A 15,577-nucleotide genomic window follows, 5' to 3' on the forward strand; every position below is an offset into this window, starting at 1 on the left:
GTGCTTGCTAAGTGCATTTGTATCTTTTTTTGATTTTATGTCATACAAATTCTCATAAATGCGTTTTTTTAATTTACAGTCTGTTTTTCCAATATAAAAACAGCTACAATTACACAGAGCACAATAAATAATCCTTTCGGATCCACAATTGTATTTTTGATGAAGTTTTACTTCAATGTTGTTTATCAGAAAAGTGCTATATTCCTTATTATGTTTACAATAGTTACACATGGCATACTTTTTCATGTGCTCACCATTATTCATTCCCTTTGGTTTCATCTCAGATATGTTCTTTAAGTTTCTGCCCCTCTTAAATACTATGGCAGGATGTGAATCAATAAATGGTCTAATGACTTTTTCATGATTTAGTATGGACCAATTCTTTTCTAAGATTTTTCTTAATGTGTAACTGTCATTAGTGTATATGGTAATGAAAGATGTCTTATAGTGCCTTTTTACTTCTTGGTTCTCCACATTTAAGCACTGAGTGGACTGTTAATACTGGTGATACTGGTGTCAATATCTGATAGTAAAGGACTAAAATGACCTACCTCCCTTTTATTTACTACTTCCAACATAATGTTGGTAATAAATTGTTAAGGATAGCCTCTCCTTGAAAACAAGGATTTCAAGTTATCACATTCACTGAGGAAATCATCCATAACTGAAACCATTCGGGCTGCTCTAACAAATTGCCCCTTTACAATGGCTTTTTTCTGTTTCAGTGGATGTGTACTTGAGTAATGGAGAAGGGAGTTGAAGTAGATTTCCTTTCTATATATTTTTGAAACACGCTTATTGTTTGTATAATCTTTAGTGAGAAGGACATCTAGAAAGGGCAACTGGTTCATACTATAATTATGTGTGAATTTCAAAAATGTGGTTGTAGAATCCATATAAGAAATTAAATCATTGATGTGTTCTGGGGGTCCATCCCACAAAATAAAAATGTCATCCAGGAGCCGGGTGTAACATTTTACATACTTGAACATCGGACTGTTGAACAAAAACTTCTTTTCCCACTGGGTGACAACAATATTTGCATATAGGCCGCCACAAGAAGAACCCATTTCCACCCCCTCCTGTTGCAAATATATTTCACGGTTAAAGTAGATGTTGTTTTTCAAAACAAGTTCAAGTAAGTGTGTATATACTTAGACATTGTTGTGTTCAACTCCTTTTTCATATAAGTATTCTGAAAACCATTCCAAGCCTGCATTATGCGGAATAACAGAATATAAATCTTTGATGCCAATAGTCAAAATGACATACCCAGTTTTAAATGGAGTGTTGTTAATGAGATGTAAACAATTCCATGAGTCCTTGCACATATGGGTTTTAGAGAATACCAGTTCTTTAAGTCTAATGACTAAGAGTTTTGTGAGTGCTTTACTGGCAACTGCGTCTTAATGCATCTAGTTGGCCAGACTTAAATGAACACATTTCTATCAGCTCTCTTTTAAAATTAAAAGCCCTAGAAAGATAACACTATTTTAAATAATTATTTATTCATTATTTATGTATTTTTAAACACCATTTTATCTATGTTTTTATACTACAATGAGAGTTTTTTGGCATCTATTTATTCCATGTTATACAGATTTTATATGCTACACATATAATACAGTCTTTTACATGTCTTTTCCTTTAAGGGGGTGTGTCAGTTTAAATAATTTATTAATTGTTAATGGCGTTTTTACCCAGTTTTTTGTACTATATAAATGGATTGTGTGATTAAATTTATTATCTGATGAATTTTTGAATTGGTCAGGATAAAAGCACTTATCATTTGTTTTATTCTCTTCAATAAACTCTCGTATTGGTTTTATTGAATTTGGCCTGAATATGTGCATTTATTTACTGTGGAGCGGTTCATCCTTCTGTTCCTGCTTAGCGTTTTTGTGTTTTGCAACAGTTTGTTCTTCTTGTCTTTTTTACTAGTTTCTGGTTTAGCTTGGGAACATAAGTCAGGTGACAAAAAGCGATGCCATCCAAGCTAACCCAGCAGTAATATCTGATATTAATTTAAGAACATGCTCTCAGAGAGAGACTGTGCATTTTGTATTTTGCCTTGGACCTAGCAAGAACATCCACTCATCATCACATCTGCAATTGCCTTGCTCTGTAAGTAAGTTCCTAGGGCATAATAACTCTTTTTAGATATACTGTAGACAGGAATATAGTAAAGATTAGTTTATATGTTTTCTTTATTTGTATGAGACTGTCCTGCAATGTTGTTTTAAAATATTTCCTGTGATTTTGAACTCTGACGTTACTGTGTTGATTCACTGAGTATTGTTTTGTTCTTTATTTATTATTAAATATATTTAAACTTATCTATGTGGCTGATATTTGTAAGACATATTTAAGCTCTTAGCGTACTTGCATATGTATTTGGAGATGTTGTACAGGCCACTCCTAAATAGCCTTGCAAGTCTTGGTCAGACTACCATTTGGATAATAGTAACATTGCACAGCAGGATTGGACACCCTTTGTAAGGGCCTTATAGTAGCTGATAAGTAGGGGTTGGTGGCAGTGGAGACTACCTTATAGTCTGGGTAGAAGGGGGCATAGCTAGTAAACTTGTGCCAGCCTTCTCCAGGTATGTGTGTGTGTTTGTATATAAATCAAATCTCAAAGTGTGTGTGTGTGTGTGTGTGTGTGTGTGTGCCCCAGATTGACTATGATCTCTGTGTGCTCTCAAGGGAAATTGCACTTTACTGTGTGTGTACTTGTCATCCTCCCAGTGTGTACATCCCCCACTGTTGCCAGTGGTGAGGATTGAGGCTCCTTGATTACTGGGCCAGTATGAGCAATATATTCACACATACATTCATCTGCCTTGCATCTATGCTCATGAAACTTTTTTTTAATAAGCCACATGTGTTAACTTAAAACACTCTAATAAACAAATTTTAACAGTATTATAATTTAAGCAATCAGTATCAGACGATTTGTAAGTAGCAGTTACAACTTTATCATGGAGTAAGAGGGTCAGGAACTATACCCAGAACCCTTGGTCAGCATTATACTGTTTACATACCCTTTCAAACATATCAATAAAACTATCAAAATTATCACCCTCTGTAAATTATGGAAGAAATTTACTGACCTTTGCTGCTTCTGGGGTTTGGTTATTCCCTTCCCCATTACCTCCATGACCCCGGTGAAGAGTCAGCATCTCCTTTTCATCTTGCCTCTGCTTCTCCATTTCTTCGGCCTCCAGATGTCTCAGTCTCTCTGGTGATTCTGATTTAATTTGTTTCTGTTTCTCATTTTCTTCAGCCTCCAAATGCAGCAGTCTCTCTGCTGATTCTATTTCCAAATGTTTGGCCTCCAGTTCAAGTCTCTGGGGATGGTAGGGGGTGGTCAGACAGATTTTTAAGTCCCCTGAGGCAAAGTTGAACTGTCCATTTTCTGAGAGTCATACATCCCCAAGGCCAGTCTGGTTGTCCTCCTGGGTACTGGTCTGTGATGCAGCTGTGGTTAAGGCTGCAATCATTTCTCCTGTAATCAGGTTGGCATGCCCCAGTCCTTTGGCTTGGCACATCTCAGCCAACTGGCTCCTTGTTAGCTTGCCATATTCCTCTGCTAACATCCTTGCCTGCTCTCCCTGACTAATTAAGCTAATAAAAATAAATAAAACTATTGTTATATGAAACTCTGAATACTCACTGTGTGGCTGCTTGAGAGTACAAACACTTTCTTTAGTGACCACTGTTTACAGGCTAGAGGAGTTCAATATCCACACAACTGAATCCCAATATGTGGATATCTCACCACTGCCAACCAATAAATGCGATGCCCCACCACTGAACCAGTAATCAAGGAGCCTCAATCTTCTTCATTGGCAACAGCGGGGGATGTACACTGACAGGATGGCAAGTACACACACAATATTTACAGATGCAGCTCTCTGCTTCAAGTGCAATTTCCCTTAAGAGCACACAGAGACCACAGTCAGTCCGGGGCTGGTTTCTGCCTCTCACTCCAGATCCCTAGTAAGACACCCCACTGGCATAGATATAGAGTCGAGTCCTTAGCCAGGGTTCCAAACCAAGTCCTCCAACACTATCTCTGTCTAATCAGTGCTTCGTGTCCCTGCCCAAGTAGCTGACGCACACAGTCTTGGAGATTTGTTTTACACACATTCCTGGGAAAGGCTGACACAGGTTTACTAGCTATGCCCCCTTTTGCCCAGACTATTAGGTAGTTATCACTCTCACTAGAACTCCTTATCAGCTAATTTAAGGCCCTTAACAAAGATTGTCCAAACTTACTGTGTAATGTTACTATTAATACAAATGGTAGTTTGACCAAGAGCAAGGCTATTAGGAGTGGCCCACACAGTGGCACCAAATAAATATGCAAGTAGTCTCAGAACTTAAATATCTCTAGACAGATCAGCCACAATGAAAGGTTTAAATATATTTAATAATAAATATTACAATAACAAGAAAATACTCACTATATATTTACAGTGACATCAGAGTTCAAAATCACAGGACGTACTTAAAACAACATTGCAGGACAGTCTCAAATAAATGAAAATATCTAAACTTAGCTTTGCTATATTCCTGATTATATCTAAGAGAATTATACTGTTCTCTAGAAACTTACATCATCAGAGCAAGGCAGATTTGTGGTGAATGGATCTTCTCTAGTTGGTGTTGTCTGGTCAAAGACAGAATAAAGAATGCTGTGTCTCTCTAAGAGACTTCTTAAATTAATATATCAAATATTACTGTTGGGATAACTTGCAGAATTACATGATTGCTTGTCATCTGACTCCTAGTTCCCAGGCCCCAAAACAACCACTGATGGCAGCTGGTAGTATTTAGCATCTACCTGTGAAAATACATAGACAAGGGCATTTCCACAGATCTTTGGCAGATGTTGTAAGTCATAAAACACTTCTAAGACAATACATAAATTTCCCTAGTTTTAGACATTGTGTCTCCTTGCTGCACTGAAACTGAAAGATAACATATTGTTATGGCCTAGCCATAAAGCAATTTAATTTCAGTTATTTTTCTGAAGTTTGCTAGACTGAGGTTAACCTCCTGTATTCCTGTTTCCACTGTTAAAATATATACATTTAAACAGGTACAATAGTGGATGAACATTTCTGTTCTATTCCAGTAGAGCATGCTGTGGTTACATTTTAAGCACAAGCACTTTATAAAATATCTTTTCAACACACGTCTGTACAAACCTAGTTTGATATATACATGACACACAGTTCTAATACAGTTGTAACATGGGCATCTTGTGTGAATCATGTTGATTATTTACAAAATTCCAGATAACTGGGGTTGGCAGCATCTCCCTTTGTCACACAAGCATTTGAATTTCAGACCTCATAGTTCTCAGAAAATGCATAGTAACACAAGAACTTTTATACTAGCAAATTTCAAAGTTTATAAGAGCAATATTTAAAATTTGTCCCAATTTTTGGCCCTTTGTCCCCATTATTTTTGGCTTTGTTCATATTTTTATGCTGAGAGGTTGAGACCTATGCATGGAACATTTTGGCATACTCTCAAAAGCCATAACAAGTGAGGTAAAATTTCCTTCCTCAGGCAGGAGTGATCAGACACCTTGGAAACCCTGTTTATTTCTGGAAAATTGTAAACTAATTGACAGAGGTGAAAATATCACACCATTCCCCATACCCAATAAGAGTTAACTTCATAACTCTTCCTATTTGACTATTACCCTCCGCTAAACACTTTGAAAATGTTACAAAAAACTCTTTTGCTTGGTTTAGATTTCCTGATTTGTCTTCACAACTTTTACAAAAAAAAAAAAAAAAAAAAAAATCACACACACAAATTCAAGATCTCATTAACCAGCAACCCATACAAAGAAAACAGTCAAGATCACACTGAAACTTAGATTCTGAAGCTAGCTGTTTGTAAACATAGTGAATCCATCACTAGCACTTCGGAATATTTGGAAGAAAGCTGTAATTACACCATTATGCAAAGTATCCAGCTCTACATTCTGTGACTACTATAGATTCTTTTCAGTATTGTTGGCACTGCCAAAATTGTTAAAAAATATTTCTGCTGCGCAAAAGATATAATATCAAAAATGAGGGCAGCTACTTGATGTCCGGACTGGATTTCAGCAGGCAAGAGGTATCAGTGCTACACTTTCTCTCTTTATTACCTCTGTCCTCCACTGCATATACCAAGGTAAGCTCACCTGCACCATTTACTTACCTACAACAATCTTTGAGTAAATCGTAGCTTGCTCCTCACTTCACTTAAAGTTGAAGACTTTGTGATGAACCATAGTTTCAGTGCAAGAGCTAACAAACATGGAGAACATTCAAAGTCAAAATAGCCAATAGCGTCCCTGCCACTTATTCTGTCTATACTTAGCTGCCCCAGCTATCACTGCCTGGGACTCTTGTCTTCACTGTCTTCATAAATACCTTCCAAAATCCCCCAACAAATGCCAACATACTACTAAATGGTGGGGACTTAGTACTATGGTATATTAAAATGCCAGCATACTATTGTAAGCTGGGGACTTGGTGCTAAGATATATTAAAATGCCAACATACTACTGTAAGCTGGGGACATGGTATTATGGTGTGCTGCCTCTAGTTCAAAAAACTTGCTGCTTATTGGTAAGTATGAGACTCATGCTTATCAAGCCTACAACCTAAGCACATTACTTACCCAGAACTCAGTCTACTCACATTTTTGAAACATTAACCATTTGTTCGACCATACTAGGAATTCACCTTATTAAAACAGACTCTGCCTTCACATCCATTGTCCTTAGACTCTGGTCTTTCTTGCCACTAACTGTTGAATCTTATTGTACTTTCCAAAGAGTCATAAAAATGATTGCTAAAGACTAAATTACAGGAACTGCATTTAAATAATGGATACAACCTTGGCACTACATCATGTGATAAAACCTTAGTACAAACACCTGGCAAATGCTTCTCTCGGGGCATTCCACTGGGAATGCATTCTGTCCTGTCTGCCTCCTGCTCCCCACTCACTACTTCTCTGCTCTTTAGTAGGTGTCTCTATCACAATCAGCAAGGAAGGGATCTCACTCAGTACTTCTTTGGCTCACTGTTTCTCTCTTTACTATTTGTCCTACAGTGATGGCCTTGTAACACATTGCTTTGTGTCTGTCTTTAGAATGAATGATTCTAGATAGAAAAAATAACTACAATTGTATACATCACATTACTATGTAGTATAGATTGTCATTTTTATTAGTTTGCTATTTTTCAATACAGGATTTATAAATTATAAATGGGAAAATGATTGACTTCAACAATTGGCTAAGCTTCTGGTGTCATTCTAAGGGGATCCAGTATCTCTCTGCCTGGGACGACATGATCGACAGACCACAATGGTTTGCCAGAGATGGCCTGCACCTGTCGCCCCTGGGATTCCAGATACTAGCTAAGGGTCTTATCGCCCCTATAGTGCCTTTTTTAGGCAAGGTTCAAATAACAAATTCACCACTGTAACTGGAACAGGCAAGCAAAAACTGAGGGTAATGCTACTCAATGCTAGAAGTCTAAATCTCAAAATGCACTCACTCGAGGCACTCCTTAAAATGGAGAACATCGATATCTGTGCACTGACTGAGACCTGGTTCAAGGCTCTAGAGAGCACCCCTGCATTACCAGGCTATAACTCATACCACACTTTTCGGCCATCTAACCTGGACCAGAACACCAAAGGCAGAGGTGTGTCCATATTCATTGAGGATATCCACACCTCCAGGCTAGTTCCGCAGCATAATGCATCCGAGGTTATCCAAGTGCAACTAACTCTGGGCAAAACTGCAATCCAAATTGTAGCTTGCTACAGATCCCCCACCATGCCCCAGGATTCCCACTTCTCTTTTCTTGATATACTGGAAAATATTAGGGTTCACCCAAAGACCCTGATAATGGGTGATTTCAACTACCCCACCATTAACTGGGAAAACTACTCATGTACCAACTCCTTCGCTCAACGCTTTCTGGAATTCATAAATTCCAATGCCCTGGATCAACTTATCCACACTCCCACCAGGAGCAACAATATCCTAGACCTAGTAATTACCAACATGAGTGACCGGTGTTCCACAACTGAAATTAACTCCTTGTTGGTCAGATCCGACCATAAGCTAATCACCCTAGATATCCGCATCCCGCCCCCACCCACCATTAAAGAAACCACTGTAAAAAGTTTCTCCAAAGCCAACTTCATGCTTCTTAAGACAGAAGTGGTGAACTTCATGACACCCATGCAGATGGACAATACAGTTATGACTGCTGAAACCTACACAAATGCACTCTATAAGCACTTACATGAGTGCATGGATCGTGCTATGCCAAGCAGAACCAGTATGCTATCCTCCAAAAAAAGGAAGCCAATCTGGTGGTCCCCTGCCATAAACAAACTCTACAACAGAAGGAAGAAACTGTTGCAAAAGAGAGTAAAATCCCATGAGTGGAGGAGTTGCCTGGTCATCCTCAGTAAGAAGTTGAGATCCCTTATAAGATTCTCCAAAACTAGCTATGAAAACAAAATCGCCACTGATTCTAAGAGCAACCACAAAGCATTGTATAGCTATGTCAAGAATCTCAATGGCAGCACCCAGATCTGCTCTGAGTTACAGCACAATGGCATGAAAATTACAAAACCAACTGATATTGCCAGCATCCTGGCAGATAGGTTCAGTGCTAACTTTACCCCCCTCTCACCCTCTAAAGGGCCCATATCTATACAGAAAGAATGCAGAGTCCCTGTAATCACATATATGCAAGTAAAAGCTGCACTCTCTAAAACCAAAAACACAGCATCCATGGAACCGGACACCATCCCAGGCTGCGTTTTACACGAGCTTTAGAATGAAGTGGCTCCCCACCCAAGAACCATGTTCAATCATAATCTCATGTCAGGCTTTGTGCCCACTAAATGGTGCACAGCAACAGTTATTCCAATTCACAAAGGGGGATCCACCCCTGATCCTGGGAACTATCGCTCTATTAGCCTGACAAGCCTGGTCTGCAAGGCCATGGAACATATCATCATGGAACTCATAAACAAAGACATTGGTAACCTCCAAACTCTGGACCCCACCCAGTTTGGGTTTGTGAAAGGCAGATCATGCCTTCTGAACCTGATTGACTTCTTTGAGGCAGTCACCAAAGCCGTAGACGAGAGTAAGGTGGTTCACACAGCCTATCTTGACCTCGCCAAGGCTTTCGACCCCATCCCCCATTCTGGAATTATAGCTAAACTCACTAAACTAGGTATAAATCCCTACATCACAAGATGGGTTGCCAACTGGCTCATTGACAGAACCCACACTGTAAAAGTTGCAGACTCCAAATCTGACTTCAAACCAGTGACAAGTGGCGTACCACAGGGTTCAGTCCTGGGACCTCTCCTGTTTGGTATCTACTTCTCTGAAGTACAGGCTAACACAGAAGGCCTCCGGCTAATGAAGTTCACAGATGACTGCAAACTAGGAGCCATAGTTGAGTCCCCAAATTATGTGGACATCCTACAGAAGGGCCTCACTGAGACAGATGCCTGTTGTCAGAGGCATGGCCTCAAGCTCAATGCCAAAAAGTGCATTGTCATCCCCTTTGGTAAAAACTCTGTACCCATGAACTACCACATAAACGTCAGTCTACTTAATGCCGAATGTGTGATAAGAGACCTTGGGACCCAGGTGGACAGTAGTCTCTCCTTTAATAATCACATTGCCACAGTAGTCAGGAAATCCTTCTATGTGGCACACCTCATCACAAAAGGGTTCTCATCCAGGAAAAAAGAGGTAATTGTTCCCCTCTACTTGGCACTCATTAGACCCATTAGAGAGTACAACGCCCCTTTTGGAATGTACCTCACAAGACTTCTGCACCAGCTGGAAAAGCCATAGAAGTACCTCACAAAGAGGATTACTGGCCTCAAACAGATGCCCTACACTGACCATCTCAAAAAACTCCAGCTTTACTCTGTAGCATATCGCCTACTCCGAGGAGATCTCTGCTAACATATAAAGCTATGTTAAACCCAGAGCTGTTGGGCATGCTACACCTTAAGAAATCCCAATCCCCTAGGGACCTAAACCTTGTCACCACAATAAACAGGACATGCTGGAGGGATAGATTCCTGTCCCAGAGACTTCCTATACTCTGGAACAAGCTACCCATCTATGTCAAGCAAAGTTCCTCATTAGCCCTCTTCAAGAAAAATCTTGAAGAGTGGATGGGAAATAGGAAGTACACCCTGGGGATCACTTCTGTGGCTCTGCTCGACAGGGGCACAGGAAATTAACTTTCTTGGGTGGTGTAAGCCAGAGAACCTTGTTGGCTAGGCTTGCTTAGGCCCTTGGGCCGATAGCCTAGTACCTATCTATGAACCTATGAACATATTACTAAACATTATAATTTACATGATTGCACTACATTATGTTATCCACTAGAGGCACTGTGGCATCTTACCTGGTATGTTATGACAATGGGATGCATCACTGAAAAGCTTGTTAGTAGTTACCTGTATACTGCTGTACATTTAGTAGAATGATTAACTGCTTTAATGATTAGAATAATACTGTGTTACACAGTACATAACATAAGGCAATTCACTCACTGATTAATTTATTCATTTTGTGCCACCTGTTTTATCCTGCTCAGATCTGAAGGGGAACTGGAGACCTTTCAGCAATGACAAGTGTAATGCAGAAAATCAGTCCTTTATTAGCAGATGGAAGGCAGAAAAATTATTCCCGGATGGGAAACCTGCACACTGCAGGATTAATCCACACACGTACATGCACATACACCCTTCATACACATCTACCAGCACTTTAGAAGCTCACCATTTTACCTTCCAGCATGTCTTTGGGATGGAGAAGGAAGCTACAGATCACCAACAAACCCACACAGACATAGAAAAGGCATGGAAAATCTGTACAGAAAGGAAAGCAATCAGGAACTAAAATGCAGAAGCAAGCAGCTTGAGGTAGCAATGCTAAGTTCTGCAGCACTCTACCATCTGGTATGGAGCAATGTTTTCACAGTCAGCAATATGTATAGTAAAGCACTATTAGGTGGATAATGTATGGCGTTTTACTACTAACACACTTCAGATGTTTGCTGTACACTGTACTCTGTACACTCTACTGTCCATTGTAACTTGGGTTTACGTTGAGCAGCTAAGTGGAAGTGACTGACAACTAGTATTTTCTATAAAAGTCATTTGAAACATGGCAGTATATGATGTGCAGTTTTGCAGCTATCTGTGATGTGTTTAAAAGGCCCATGTCTACCTGAACTGGCAGATATCACAAAGGTAGTAAGCATAAACTCATAAAGCTTCCTTCCTATCCTTCCTAGTTAGGTTCTTGTAGCTGTCTTTTCTTATTTTACCCTCCTCATGTGTCCAAGCCTTCTGTTTTGCATCTTGACACTGCAGCACTACATCCTTCCTTCATATTACTTCTTGTCTCTTCCCTTTATGGGGTAACAGTGCCGGATTCTGATTATCAGTTGTCCCAGTCCTCCAGTAAATATCAGCTTCTTAGCTCTGTCATACTGTACCACACAGCATGACTGAGTAATGCATTCTTTCCAGAGTGACACCGAGAACTGGCAGTGGTTACTCACTCTGAGGGATTCATGATTTTTCTTTGTTCTGGGAAGAGTGTAGGTATATACTGAAACTGTGCATATTAGTAACTTGTTCCAAGGTATTGATATTTATTGTTCATTGTCACCTTTTGATTTAAGGGTGCAAGTCAGCTAAATGTGTGCACCTCTAGTTTTCAGCAGGGTGCAGCCAATTTTGCATTTAATCTCCTCATCTTCATATCCTTACGAGGGGAAACACAGCTTGGGTGTCATAAGCTTCATCCTGTTTTGCTCCCTACATTTTCACCAGTTTAATGTGCCAGATCTGCCACCAAGCCTAAGCCATCAGCATCACAGTTGCAGGTAATCTCTCTGGCTAAGTGACTATCTAGTTGTATTTTACAGTAGAAGGCTTATAACAAGCTTAAGAGCATGTTAATTTGAAAAAAATATATATTTGCAGACATGGTTCAGATTAAGCACAGGAAAGGCTAAGAAAGGGGGGTCTGACAGACCTGGTGCATGAGAAGAGTAGATGATGGCAACTGATTGTCAGCTGCAGGCAGAAAAAAAGACTGCTATGTCTGAAATGAATCCTGCAATTCCTGCTGAGTGTTGTGCCTTGAGGGTATTGTTCTGCTTAGATATTATCTTCTGTTTGATGTCACCTTATCCTGCCTGTAAGAGTACAGTTAGTGCGCACATTGCTAAAAGCTACTGATGATTCAACCATCTCTCTCTCTCTTGTCTTATTTCTCCTCTTCTGTAATTCTGTTTCCTACATTACTCCACCCATCACCTTCTTATTCCCACCCTACCACCTTCACCCTCTCTTTGCTTCTGACGTTACTACAGTGCTTCTCTTTCATAAAATCTTCATGCTGTAATATCTCAGAATTCCATTTTCTAATGTCCCAGTACTAGCTACTCCTCTAACTTTTTTCACTTGTCATCCTCTTCCCCACGTATGAAAACTTTTGATTTTTAATTGACATTGTAAACATTTAAGACTAAATGTATTTTTCATATTGTTCAGTCATCATAATCGTTGTTATCAGTATAATCAACCCTCTTTTTCCCATTTTCTGCACTGGATTGGGGTGTTGTGTCAACTATCGTCATCTTTCTCTTTTCAATACCGCTTTCCTACCTTCTTCAATGGCCATGTCTGACTGTCACACGTCTTCTCTTATGCAATGCATCCATCTCTTTCCTGGACATCCTTATTTATTTAATATTTGTTCACTGGGAAAGTGGATGCGTCTGTTGACCATTTTCAGCCAGGACCCAAGCTCAAAAAACAGAAAATACATCACCGTCTTTCAGTCAACTATTTTATACACAGAAGGAGTACACAGTAAAATTCAGAACATAACAAGACTGAATGTAGATAGGGTAACCTTAAACAATCCAGTCAGCTTGCACTGAGAAAAAATATAGATACAAAATGCAAGTTAAGATATGCACAAAAATGCCGTACAATCATAAATACATACATTATTTTATTTATTTTATTTTATATTTGTTGACCGGGATAGTCTGACTGGATATATGTCCATTTTCAGCAGAGGCCCGGGGAGAAAAGCTCCAGTTACAGAATATAAAGATTACACAGAAGTTTAGATACACAGTAAAATATCACACAAAGAGTAATGCATATTTACAAGTTAGTTTAGTGAAGCCCTCCAACAGGGACTCTCGAGTTACACAGTGTGTCATCTTAACCAAAATCATCAGGTTACAACAAACAGTTTTGAGTAAGAAATGCTTACAATAGTATCTAGGTAAGGTAATAAATATGGAGATTAATCAGGGTGGGTCTATATTACAAGACCGAAGACGCATTCTTTGGAATGTGTCTTGGTCAAACATAAAAGGCTGAAAACGCAAAATATCGAAGCAGCTGTTAAGCGAATTCTTTCCCTGGGAAAGAATTTGCTTGGCCGCTTCAGTACTTTGCCGTTTTCCGCACTGTAGTGCAGTCTCAGAGTTGGTATATTTAAGTAGGGGGGGAGTGGGGGGGGCGAAGCCCCCAACTTAATGTAATGTTTGAAATTGTTTTTTTTTTGTTGGAACAGCGATCTTTTTCCCTTGGAAAAAAATCGCTGTTTTGACACTTCGACATTGTAAGCTTTCGCTTACATAGGGTCAGTTAATCATCGTTTTATAATATTTTTAAGTGAGGGGGTATCTTCAGGTTGGTAGAGAATTTTGTGTGCTATTATGAGTTGATTGAACTGAATTAAACTGGGCAGTTCTAGCCAACCTAGAAGATTAAGGTTTTAGCAATGATGTGTCCTGTATGTTGAGCCAGTGGTGAATCTGCCAATATGGTTGTAGCTGTGTTACAGCTTGGTAAGTTCAGATTTGTTTAGGTTGGAGAGTTTAGGGGAGACGTCTATAAGAGTCAAGAGAAGGTGCAAGCGGGCGATTGCGGTCCTAGCTAACGGGGTTAGAAATGGTTTATTTCTGTATAAAGAACCAAGCTTCTTGTTGATGGTTTTTATGGTTTTGTTGAGATGTAGATCAAATTTAAGATTATTATCTATTATTACCCCTAAAAGCTTAGTATGGCTGTCCAAGGAGATGGAGGTACCACTGTTGGATGTTACAGAGAAGGAAAATGGGGTGGATCTACTAGTAGGGGTAAATAGTAGCAGTTTAGTTTTGCTGGGGTTCAGTAGTAGATGTTGGTTAGAGAGCCAGTTTTCAATAGTGTTAAATGTGTTTTGGGTTAAGATTTATAGGTCTGATGGGGAGGAAGCTGTGCAGATCAGGGTGGAATCATCTGCATATTGAATGCAGGTAGCTTCAGGGATGGCAGTGTGAAGGCTATTGATGAAGATAGAAAAGAGTGGTGGTCCTAAAATAGAGACTTGAGGGACACTGAGTGTGAGAGGTAGCTGGCTGGACAGTTTACCCTGCCATAATACAGACTGTCTGCCAGTCAGATATGATCGGAACAACTGAATTGCATGGTTATTAGGAGTGATGGATTTTAGGGAATGGGTGAGTAGTTCATGGCTGACCATATCAAAGCCAGTCCAAAATGGATTCCTGCAAGTAATGCATCTGCAAGGTCTCACATTACCCACACATTCAAAAAAAATAAAAAAAAACGACCAGCAGATAGTGGTAGCTGTAGAATTATATATTTACAACAGTCAAAACATCAGTATATAATATACACAGACCGGTTTCGGCTTATACTTCTCTAAGCCTTCATCAGTGTAAAGATACAAATAAAATCCGCCATTTATATACTGTGTCTATAGCCTGAAGACCAATTACAGGTGTTCATTTAATCCTGGGGCTAAAAGCCCTTCCAGTTTAATAATCCATTTTTTCTCTTTAGCACTAAGTAGTTCATGCCATCCAGATTTATTATATTTCATTCCCAAAATTCTGTCTATAATAACAAAATGAAAGGATGCTGTTTTGTGGGTTTCAGTATGTTTATAAAGAGCATTTGTGTGTCTTTTATTTTTAATTTCACTAAAGTGTTCTGAAATTCTAAGTTTAAGCGCTCTTGATGTTTGACCTACATAGAAAGCAGAGCACTTGCAGGTGGCCAAGTAAATAACCCAGTCTGAGCTGCAGTTTACAAAAAAAGGAATATCAAATACAGCACTGGTATTTTTACTACTAAAACTGTTCGTTTGTAGTACCCTACAGCATTGTGTGCAATGACCACATCCTTTGGCAACTTGTCCCTCAGTAGTACTTTGTAACCTATCTTTTGGTTTATATTTACCTTGCTTATAATGGTTGAAGAAGGACACCAAATGTTTTCCATTCCTAAAAGAAAATTGACATTCATCTCCCAATATTTCAGAAAGTCTATTGTCTGCCCTAAGGATGTTCCAGTTGTATTGCACACTGTCAATTTATGCCCCAATATTTCTACCATAAGTTGTCACTAGCCTAAATTGGCCTTTGGTTCTGCCCTGCTTGTTTTGATA

Source organism: Protopterus annectens, chromosome 8.part0 (assembly GCF_019279795.1).
Source record: "Protopterus annectens isolate FY-2018-M chromosome 8.part0, PAN1.0, whole genome shotgun sequence".
NCBI classification, from domain to species: domain Eukaryota; kingdom Metazoa; phylum Chordata; order Ceratodontiformes; family Protopteridae; genus Protopterus; species Protopterus annectens.